The sequence below is a fragment of the Myripristis murdjan genome, chromosome 21 (genome assembly GCF_902150065.1).
Source record: "Myripristis murdjan chromosome 21, fMyrMur1.1, whole genome shotgun sequence".
Classification (NCBI taxonomy): Eukaryota; Metazoa; Chordata; class Actinopteri; order Holocentriformes; family Holocentridae; genus Myripristis; species Myripristis murdjan.
The window spans coordinates 12,955,405-12,967,500 of record NC_044000.1 but is presented as its reverse complement, the minus strand read 5'-3'; the positions used below and the strand labels follow the sequence as shown (position 1 = coordinate 12,967,500).

Sequence of the window (12,096 nt, the reverse complement as noted above, 5' to 3'; positions counted from 1 at the left end):
TGTTGGCAAGCATAGCAGAGTTTCACAGGAGGAGTTTTTCACTTTGTCCTACTGTCCTTACCCCCCCAATTCCAGCCTCTCATCCCCCTTTCCGTACTTCATCCCTCTCATCACGTTCTTCCACCCACTCATTCACCCCACTTACCCTGCTTTTCTTTCCTTTCCTTTGCTTTCCTTCCTCTCCTTCCACCCTCTAGCTCTTCCTCCCTTCAGTCCTCCTTCCCTCTTACTCTGCCTCCTCCTTTCCTCTCCAATTCCTCTCCATTCCCTGCAGTGTGATATTATGTTGCTGACGTCCTCATATTTCTCTTTCTCTACTGTCTAAATCAGGTTTCACCTTCCCTCTGCCCTCTATCTGCCAACAGGCGTGTGTGTGTGTGTGTGTGTGCATGTGTGTGTGTGTGTGTGTGTGTGTGTGTGTGAGAGAGAGAGAGAGAGAGAGAGAGGGAGAGAAAGAGAAAGAGAGAGTGAGCGAGAGAGAGAGAGAGAGAGAGAGAGACTGAGTTATTGTGGATGCTTGCTTCTGTTGCTGCTTATGTGTGTGCATGACTGGGTGTGTGCACGTGTGCTTGCATGCCCACCCACATACATACATGTAGGTGTGTGTGTGTGTGTGTGTGTGTGTACCCCAGCAGGAAAAAAAAAAAAAAGAAACAGTCACCTCAGAGCTCAACGTGTACCTCAGAGCTACACAGTCAAAGCAGAAGAGACTCTTCTTACCTTGATAATGTCAGTCACAGGTCACTTATTTCTGAATATATCTGCCCACACACAGGCACACACACCCACCCACATGCACATGCGCACACACAGTCACTCATATCCACATAATTTCTGTACCTGTCTTCCTGCGAGAGAGGAAACCTTTTTGATAGTCAGCTTCAGGCTTCATGGAGATGTTTTCTGACACTATGCCTTAGTTTCTTGTTTCCTGCATGCATAATACCATTTCATTATGGGAAGTTGAGACTTCTTTGACCTTGACTTCTTGGGTGGGGTTCCTTCACAACATTATTGTTAAAGTATGTATTTTAGAGTGTGTGTGTGTGCATATATATGTATATGTGTGTGTGTGTGTGTGTGTGTGTGTGTGTGTGTGTGTGTGTGTGTAAAGACATAGGTAAGTAGGTAGGTAGGTTTGCTGATAGTTCAGTTACTAACATTAACTAAAAAGCTGATTAGCCTGATGTTGCTGTGTTGATTAAAACAGTTGATCAGTTGGAGTTAGAGAACTGTGATCATATTCAAATACACTGATTATCGGGAATGTACCATGGAACTGTACAGTGTCTGAACTTAATTTGTAGCTGTTTTGTTTAATTCATGCATCAATTAATTTCTGAACATCCTCCAATCTTTTGCTTCTCTCTTAAATAATTGAAACAGTGCTCTCTGTGTCTCTTGATATAGAATGTCTGAGTTTCATGGGCATTACTCTCAAATGTCATACATTTATTACATGTATTTATATTTATTACATACATTTAATACATCTCTTTTGTTCAGTGAGTGTACTGCATGTCTTATACGTCAAGTTTGACAAGCACAAAAATGTATTCCATCAATGTGAAAATAGTCAAATTTATACAAATGAAGGACAGTTGGTTGACTTCCAGGCATTTTTGTTGTCCTCATGCATTTTCAATGGTTTGGCTTGGTCACATAGTCATGGAACTTGAGGCTTTGAGGCCATGTCAACTGCCAAACACAAACGTTATTGTGGATATGAGGTTTCTGGAAGGAACAGATCCTTTAAACCATTAGTCAGAACCCAAAATATGTCACAGAAACTAAGGGACATCACATGACAGCAATCGAAGCTATAGCATCTTTGTCTCCAGAATCAGCAACTATTTCTTACAAGCAACTTAAGACAAATACTTTTCACACTGTGGGGATAATGTATTGTTGTTTTGACTCCTTAAGCATTTGGCAGCAAATTCAGAGTGTCTGAAAAATCCCTATAATATCCTGAATTTTGTAACCTATATTCCTGTACTCAAGGCTCAAAACTCCTGAGACGGAGCAGTATTCATTCATCATCACTTCCTGAAACCTGATGATGCAGATGGAAGGAAGTTCAGTCATTGGCTGACAGTAATCGATGGTGCCAGAAAAAGTAGTTAGTGTGTCAGCAGAGTCTGTGTGTGTGTGTGTGTGTGTGTGTGTGTGTGTGTGTGTGTGTGTGTGTGTGTGTGTGTGTGTGTTTGTATGTGTCAGGGGAGGGCAGCGCAGTGGTGTGCATGTGTGAGACGGAGATAAACAAATCGCTAAGGACTCCATTCCATCAGCACTTCAGCAAAGCAATGAAGCACACAAGAAACACACACACACACACAAATATGGAGAGGCATATTATCTAGATATATCCATTGGGATCTCAGCTCCCTCTTTTATAAATGGAAAAGACATGATGCCCTGACAAACAGACCGACAATATATAGCTCAAAAACACACACAGACAGATACTTTTAGATCCATGCACGCTGAGTAATGTAGTGGCATACGCATCGAGAGGCACAGACACACAGGTAAATACACACATGCTATCTTAAGTCTTTCATGCACACAAACACACAAGCCAAATAAAAAAGCTCATAAATACAGACAGTGTCCTTTGAGATCTGCGGGGATCTGTATGATAAACGATGCAGCTTATAGCACAACAAAGAGCACATCATAAATCAGTGAGGGCTCATATCAGATACCGTTGGATAGACTCAAGTGAAATGCTAGGTGAATCCCTCAAAAGCGGCGCTGCAATGCCACAACAGAAGGGCGATGGAGTGGAAGACTTATGAGAAAATATGAAATAGAGGTGACGGGGATAAGAGAGCATGAAAACTCAATAAGGAGGCCTGTGGTAAATTCAGTTAAACTGCTAATAAACAAGGTGAGATACCTCCAAACATGCCATTGTTCTTGTACCAAATGGAGCAGCGTGGAGGAGTTTAGTTAAAAAATACCAAGAAAGATAAGAAAACATGGAAGAATGTAGTGGTTTTAATGAGAAGATTAAAATGGCTTTCTGCATGAAATCTGTGACTTTCTTTTCTGATTAGACAATTCCACCTTAATGTAAGGTGCACTGACTGTGTTATATTGTCATAACCTTGCTAAGTCCATGCATTGAAAAGTTCTAGATATAATACTCAGGGCTGAGTACGTCCGTCACTTTAAAGCAGGATCAGTTATATGTTCATCAAACATCTGTGTTCCTGGGTGTGTACATGTGGTCTTGTGCACTCGTTTTTGTGAATGTGATGAGATTTATCCTTATCAGTGGTTAGCTTTAAAGGGCTCTATTAAGGAAGGCCGGTTATGTGACCAGACAGCCCATTAATACTTCACACTGTCTGCCTCCAAACTAGCCAACCACCTTTAATTCTAAAGGGCAAAACTGGCTCCATTCCTTACGCATGGCAGAGTTTAATGCGGAGTCATTTAATAAACTGGTAGCACGCATGCGCACACGCACGCATACACTGACACGCACCCACACACAAACACCACACACTTTGGAAAGATTGCACACATTTGAATGAATGTGGTCTGGGAAAAAAGAAGACAGAACCTCTCTTTCTCTCTCTCTCTCTCTCTCTCTCTCATGCTTTTTCCCTCTCTCTCTCTCACACACAAACATACTCATAGCCATGTAAAAAAAAATAAAAAATCATTTGCCCTCTCAATTATAGTATTGTTATATAGTTTATATACACTATGTCGCTCTTTATTCCTCCTCAACCTCTCTTTCTCTCCAGAAAGAAAAAAAAAAACATTTCCTGTATTGCCATTCTTACCCATTCTCCTCCTGCAGCCCCTCCACCTCTTTCATCTGAGTACAGCAGATGGATGGAGTCGAGGGGCTGAGGGCAGTATGCAGGGAAGGATGGAGGGAGCGAGGGAGGAGGGGCAGGAGGTAGGGAGGAAAGAAGGATACAAAAAAGCAAAGGAACTCTTGAGAAGATCCTTGAGCCGAGAACAGGACTTCTTCTTTGCCCACCTTCTGTGCGCATACATACACATATATACACGCACACATACACAAACACTTGCAAAACTTTTTTTTTCCTCCCCCCTCTTGCTTGCTTGTGTGCACTCACACACACAGGTTCACTCAGAGTGCTGAAGTAGTTAGGATGTTGAACACACATGCACACACAAAGGGTCCATTTTCTGAAGTGGCCACCCAAGCCTTGGATGAGTGCTGCCCTCAGTTTTCTTGAGTGGGTGCCCTCTCTTACCACTACCACCCTCCCACCCCGCAACCAACCAACCAACCAACCAGCACCTAACCCCTCCATGTGCCCCTCGATAGGTTACCATAACAACCACGACCTCTGGCACTCCACCAATTAGAAAACAATCAGCCTGGAGAGACCAGTATTGGAGGGAGAGGGGAGGTGGTGGTACTGTCGTGAGTAAGTGAAAGAGCAAGAAAGCAATTCATATTGAGAAAGAAGGATGGGGAGTAGAGAACAAGAAAAAGAGAAAGAGAGAGAGAGAGATTAGGAGTGCTTCTGGTTCACAATGTACCTGGAGAAAGCGTAGCTCCTTGTCATCACAGCATGGACTGTCCCTGCTTTTTCAACAGAGCAGCTCCGTCTTGGTGATCTCAGGGACTGAAAAGAACTGTTCGTGTTTTGTCCCAGGGACACGCTTTCTGTCATCAGGGGACCTTTACAAGATGACTCAGACTTACATTAAAATTAATGGCACTTTTTAAATTTATTTTCTTTCTTTCTTTTTTTTTTTTTTTTCCTGAACAGTCACGTTGACATTTCTGTGACAAATTTTGTTCCTCAACCAACAATTTGAAGGTACAACAACCATAGCATTTTCAAACATGGATACATCAAAGTATCATCACAGAGCAACTGCAGTGTGTTGGTGTGGAAACCGTAAACAAAGTCTAATAGACTCTGTCTCACACCGGGCATATTCTTACTTTCTGAAAATGAAGCCTTTAGAATCAGGCCACATCTACACTGATATTTTTTTGCCAAACATCAAGACATGTTTGCATTGTTTTCTATGGCTGTTACTTGACATGATATTACCGAACAGCGCTATAACACATTTCTAACATTATGTGAAAAACTCACCTGGGTTGTGGTGTAAAAATCTCTATGATAAATGAATGAATACTGATCATTATTGTCATAAGAAACCTAGCCTCCACCATGTGATTACTCCAACAATATGAGACATTGTTGGTTAATTTCTTATTTGCTTGCAGTCTTTTCAAGATCTTTATAAGTCTAGTCTTAATAAAAGCTATTCATTAGCCCTTTCAGAACCGCAGACAGTAACATTTAGGGAGACAATGAGGTGATCGTTGTTGGTTAGGTGCACATTACTGCCATGTGCGGCTTAGAAATATAAGAATGTTCATAAAAGCACTCTTAGCATCTAAGATTGATCATGATTGAGAAACAAGACCCAGGTCTGTATCTACCTGACACAAGGTGTGGCTCATCAAAGCTTGTAACTTTTTTAGAGTGGGCAGACTTTTGACAAACATTTGAACGCAAACAGCTTAAACAGCACCCACCTGAGATTCAGCACCTCATCTGAGTCACTCTCACCCACATGTACGCTTGTGCGTATGCAGTGCATGTGCAGAACGCTGGACCCCGAAGGCCACAGTTGTTTGCTGTTGCTGTAGAGGATAAACACGTTGGAACTGATTTTTTTTCCATCGGCCTTTTCATTTGATCCATTCGTCATTGCCAAAAAAACTACAAAAGCTCTGTTTGTGCTGGAAGAAGAGTGCTCTCTTCCTGTTTAACTTTCCTTCCTGTCTCCGTAGGCATTCCAGCAGATTTCATACATAAGCATAGCCTTGCTAACACCAGACTGTAGAGACTATCTTTCGAGTCTGCAAAGTCTCTTTCCATCTTATCGGCTTATTGTGCAGATGATGAGCGGACTGTGCCCATGGTGTATGGTGCTGGTTGGACATCACCAATTTGAAACTAGCGAATCACAATCATAGCTGATGGTGTTGCAAGTCAAGGGACAATGTGCATTCATTTGATTGGCTGGTGATGGACGTTGCAAATTCAAACATGAGAACCAATCAAACCAGTCGACTGCTGCCAAGTCAATGAAGCCTGTCCGGGTTAGTGGTGACCGCCTCTTCCTGTCAGATGCAGTCCACACCAGCCAGCCTAGTGACAGCTGATGTGATGGCACAGAACATAAAATGCGTTGTAGAGGCCAGTGTAGGCCAACCACCTTCTTGGCGATTTTAAGTCATACTAATGTCTCAAAATTACTGTATTGATGATTTATAGATGTTAAGATTCAACACATAGCAGCTTTCAGAAACATTGCAATATTAACCCTATAAAGCCTGAACTATGAAAGAATTGGCAGAAAATTCTTTTTTTTTTTTTTTTTTTAAATTGAACCCTTTATTTAGTCCTATAACAAAATGTAAAAAAAAAAAAAATATGTTATTACACAACCTTTCTGTTGTATGATATATGATATGTACTTGAAGTGCCAATGGTATGGTCCAGGGTGAAGAGGGGAAGTGTCCAAAGGTATACAACAGTATTTTGGTCAAGTATTGATTAAACTGGAACGGAATGTGTGACTTGATAATGTGTATCATATATGATACAAATGGATTTATAGGGTTAAGAAGAAATATATAACATATGCTTCTATGGACAGACTTAAGCTTCTATCTAAAAAAAAAAAAAAAAAGAGAGAGAGATCTACTCACGTCCAGTATGGTCGATGTAAATACAGATACACAAAACAGACACACCCAGTATGTATTTTTCTTTCCACTCCGCCATCCTCCTGTTACCATTCTCTCCTCCCTTTCAGTGTGTCTGTCATCTCAACGCTGTAAAATAATAGAAATGGGAGGGAAAGAGAGTGACAGACGAAAGTAAGTGAAGAGACAGGAACAGTGAAAGAAAGAGAGGCAGACAAACAGAAACCAAGAGAGAGACAGAAGAGCTTTTAGCATTGCTTGGCTGGTCACTGGAGAGGCTTTCTTTCCTCCCTGTTAATTAATCAGACATTCTCTCAGCTCAATGAGTGCTGCACACCCACACACACATGCGCACACGCTGGTACACGTACACACTTGCGCTGTCACACACTAACATGCACAGGCTAACACGTATACACTATCACGCTCTGTCACACACATGCGCCTGAGCTCTTATTCCCACACTCGCAAGTACTCGCTCGCTCTTTCTCTTACACACTGCTACTCTCTCTCTCTCACTTTCTCTCTCACACTCATACACACACACTGTAGAATGAGCTTTTAGTGGGTGCCAGGTTGGTCTGCCTAAGTGCTGTTTTCCACATCAGTCTCTTCTAGTAGGTAATTAGTCTGGGGGGCTGAGAGGGAGGGAGGCGGGGAGGTGGGGTGGTTCAGGGTGGTTAGGTAGGTGTGCAGGCGTGTAGGCGTGCATGTGAATGGGAGGGTGGGGATACGGGTGGTTAGTTTTAGTGTTTAGGTGGTGTGTGTTTGTGTATATGTGAGCCAGAAATACGGGAAGAAGGTGGCGGTGATGCACACAAGTAACTTGTGATGACTGTCTTGGCAAATAATGTAAAACAATCAGATCACCCAATAATTGTGCAGTGCAACAGTTTTACAAGTAAGGTTACTGCTAACATACAAATGTTAAAGCTACACGCAGAAGATTAGAATGCACTCTAGGGTAGCATCTGATTTTTATTTTCAGTGCTGATTAATCTGTCGATTATTTTTCCAGTTAGTCATTCATTAGTATTTAAAATGTCAAAAATTATGACAAATGCCCATAGCAAATTACCAAAGCCCAAATGAGGTCTTAAAGTTGCTTACATCATCTGACCAGAAAGCACAAAAAATAGTATTTTGATAATAATAAGAAACAGAAAATCTTGCATTTGTGAAGCATTTTTTTTTATTATTTATATATATATATATATATATATATATATATATATATATATATATATATATATATATATATATTTAATGCAATCCAGCAATTGCTTTGCATTTTTCCTCAACAAATAACTCAAATATTTATGAAACACTTAAACACAGTTTAAAATTCGAATTGGTTGTTTGTGGAGTTAGTGAAACACCTCCACAAACAATTTAATGTGTAAAGAAATATAAAACAGTATTCCAGGGCAACTGAATTGTAACATAGCTGAAGCCAGAGTGGTAACTTGCCGGCGACCAGCATCATTAAAGTTGCCACCAAATCACAGGCATTTCAGACGTGCACACTTCAACAAGGATCTTAAGAAAATATACAGTGTCTCAGCATGTTAATATGTTCCCCTTTGCAAAGTATGAAAAAAATAACCCCAAAAAATGTGGAATCTTGGGCTACAAACAAGACTGAGAGGGAAGGAGAGAAGTGAGGGAAGTGGAGTAGAAGCAGTGTGAAGGACATGCAGGAGCTGCAGGGTTTTGGCTAAAACAAAGGGAAAAGGGGGAAGGTGAGGTGGAGCGAGAAATAAAGGGCAAAGGAAGTTAGCTAAAGAAAGAGGGAGAAGGAGATGAAACAGGGAAAGGGACAGTGTGTGGAGCAAAAGAAACAAAGAGGAGGAGAATGTGGTGAAGAAAGGGGAGGTTCATTGTTAAAGCAGGAAGAGATGGATAGTGAGGATAGTGAGTGGGGTGGAGGTTAGGGAGCAGGGGGAAAATGAGAAGATGAGAAAAGGTCACTGGGGTTTTAGACTTGAAAAAACACTGAAATTGCAGGGAAGAGGATGATTAGGAGGAAGGGAAAAGGGGGGCTCCATGAATTCGGGGAGCTAAAGGGAGACATGAATGAGCACCAATAATGACGGGAGGAAAAAAAAAAAAAAAAACTCGATTGATAAAGGAAGTGGAAAGTGGAAGAAAAGGGGTAGCAAGGGATTCAGAGGGGAGGACAGGATAAGTGGATGTTTTCAGATGGAACAACAGGCAAGATGGGGAGAGAGGCAAGAGGGGGAGGTGGAGGGAGAGGAGGACATACAAGGAGAGATCGGAGGGGGTCAGTGGGATGTTTTTGGGGGTTAAAAGGGCAAATTAGACCGGGAGAGAGAGATGGGGAAGTTGGTTTAGAAAAAGTATGGGGATGAATGGAGATGCAGGGAGAGGATGAGAGGAAGAATAAAAGCGAAGGGTTAAGGAGAGGAGGGGGAGCGAGTGATGGGGAGTAGACAAGAAAGGGGGCAGAGTGTGTGTTTTCCGGAACTCGAAGCGTATGATTCAGTCTGACTAATAAGCAGCGGTGCTCAAGTGGCACTCGTCTCCTCCATCCCTTCCTCCCGCTCGCTCGCTCTCCCTCAATAGAGCCTTTCTGGTCCCTCTCTCCCCCACCTCTCCATCTCCCTTCCTCTCATTTATGATGTCCGCCTCTTGTATTTGTTCAAGAACTTCTCGTCGAAAAATAAATTCCCCACAAAGGGCATCCGCTGGTGATGAAGCACGCGCGCGGAAAGAAGACACACAAGCCATGGGCGCATACATTCTTAAGACACATACACTTAGACAGACACAAACACACATGCATTACATACACTCACAAATACTCAACAGGCCTTTATTTTATGTTTCTTTTTAAAAGTGGCATCTTGTAGCTAAGCAACAAGTATGAGCAATCTGTCCTTTGTATGTGTGTTTTTGTGTGTATTTTTGTATAGGACTCATCCTGTTAGGCAGAGGCTTTTATTTAGTGCTTTGTACAGTACTCAACTTGTTTTTGTGCCGGCGTGGGTGTCCGTCTGCTATTTCACTCTATACAGTGTGTGCTGAAGTGGCAGCGGATGTCCTTTGTCTTGTAATTGTTTTCATTGAAGTCTGAGATAAAATTTGTCTATGTGCCTGTGGTCATAAGAGTTTTGTGTGGCACAGAGAGACAGCATGTACAGTTACAGGGCTTTTTTTTTTTTTTTTTTTTTTTTTTTTTTTTTTAATCTAACATCAGCGACCCATACAAGGTCTATAGGCGCCGCTCCTAGCAGCATCCACATCATGCTCTGCCCAGTCGACCGCCATCCTCTAGGAACGAGTTAGAGTTTTATGAATGAATATTCGGGTACTCACTCTAAATTAAGTGACCTACAGGAACAAATTGGGCTACAGCAAAGCACGTTCCCAACAAACACAACGAGCTCCCAGTAATAGTGGTGCTGCATCACTGCTAATTTCCCCCACAAGGTAAGAAGCTTGCTGTGAAACGTGATATTTTTTCCCCCAATACAATTTCATTTATGTTGTTTTGAATTTCTCGAGATTTGTCACAATTTTTTTTATTTATTTATTTATTTATTTTTTTTTTGGGAGCCTTTCAGCCTCCAAATTTCCAAATACCAAAATAATTATATTGACAGAGCAACCTTACAAGCAATTAACCAAATATCAGGATATCTGGGACCAGCACTCATATGTACCCCATTTGTTTTGGTAGGTTTATCACTGTCCCCTGTACAGGATCTCATTCAGTCTATAGGCTTTGGGGCTAATGATTTTCTATCCATGTTTCTGTGTCTCTATTCCATACTAACACTTCAAAAATTTTTTAAACAATTCTTTTAGGAGTCCAAAAACAGTGTAGCAAGTATGTTCAACATTCCACATCAGCTACCATCTACAGCTGTCATAATTATAGTTGAGTAACTACATGTGATAGACCAGCGATTAGTTTTCAGCGCTGGGTTAATTTCAGCTGTCAGGAGAAGCGCTTGAAGAGAGACAAGCTTTTCACTGCGCTCTCATTCAGCTGGGAGTGCAAATGAAGCTTTAAGGGGGGGAGAAAAAAAATCAGAAATTTGACAGAGAGAGCTGGAGAGATGAGGTCATGCGGAGCGAGAAAGAGAGAGAGAGATTCGAGAGAGTAGGAACGATCAAGACGAGACGGATTGACGGTGAAGCCAGAACCAGGTGTAAAACTGCCCCCTGAGGAGAAAATATGAGAAACTGTGAAAAGTAGGATGATGTATACGGAGGCAAATGGAAACAAGACAAGCTGTTTGGGTAGTAACAGGTCTTGTCACGCAATTAGAAAACAAGTGCTTACAGCTTACTTATTAATAGATAAACACAGAGATAGAGAGTGGTAATGGAGTCTTGGGGGACAGACAGAGATGCCATCCAGTGCTATTGTAGCTGGCAGAGCCATTAGGCAAATAGGCATGTCGCCACAGGCAGGGCTGTGAGAGTCAGAGGGCACAGGGAGCCCAGACAGCCTGCCTAAATGATTTTATGCCAGCCAGTCTGCCACCTGTAGCTCTCTCACGCACACACAAACATACACACACACACAAAACATGCACACACACAGAAAGAGAGAGCGAGGGAGAGAGAAGGCCTGTCTAAATAATGTTACGCCAGACAATTTTCCACCTGTAGCAGACACACACACACACACACACACATTCGAACTGATCGTCAAAATGATGCCGAACCAAAAATCCGGCCAAGGCTCGCTCTCTCACTCACACACATACTCTCCCACATACACACATATTTAGACAGCTAGTCTGCGTGATGTCATGGCAGTCGATAGAGTGCTAATTACTCCCCTTGCTTAGGCAGCGCAGCTTAACCAGCAGTGTCATTTCCTGTCAGCGGCATTTTAACAACCCATGTCACTTCCTGTTAGCCTGGAGAGGAGAGGAGAGGAGAGTGACCTGACACACACACACACACACACACACACACACACACACGCACACATACACACACATAAACTGTTGCGTACTCTTTCTCCCCACCCCTCTCACTCTCTCTCTTTATCGTTGCCCGTTTCTTTCTTCGCTCTCCACCAGCTGCCAGCGTTGGTGATCTTTTGTTGTCAAACTTCATTAGTGGAGACGTCAGCTAATTAAACAGAAGCGCAGGCTATAGGGAGATTAGGAAGAGAAGCACGATAAAGGGTGAGATGAGGGAGGGGAGGGCAGACGAGATTGAGATGAGCACACGATAAAGAGTGGAAGATGGAGAGGGAAGGAAGGAGAGATGAACGGGAGTGGGTGGAGGCAGCAATGGAAATGAAGAGAGACTGTAACCTGAGTTAAATGGAGATGATAGGAAGATGTGAAAACGTGAGGGAAGGAAGGAGAGAGAGA

General features: G+C 42.3%; 1 protein-coding gene across 3 annotated transcripts in view; it reads left to right on the top strand.

The window, feature by feature from the left end:
• The window catches only part of LOC115379838 (partitioning defective 3 homolog B-like), a 283,828-nt gene that overhangs the window by 199,297 nt on the left and 72,435 nt on the right, over positions 1-12,096 (top strand). The gene's annotated exons all lie outside the window — the stretch shown is intronic.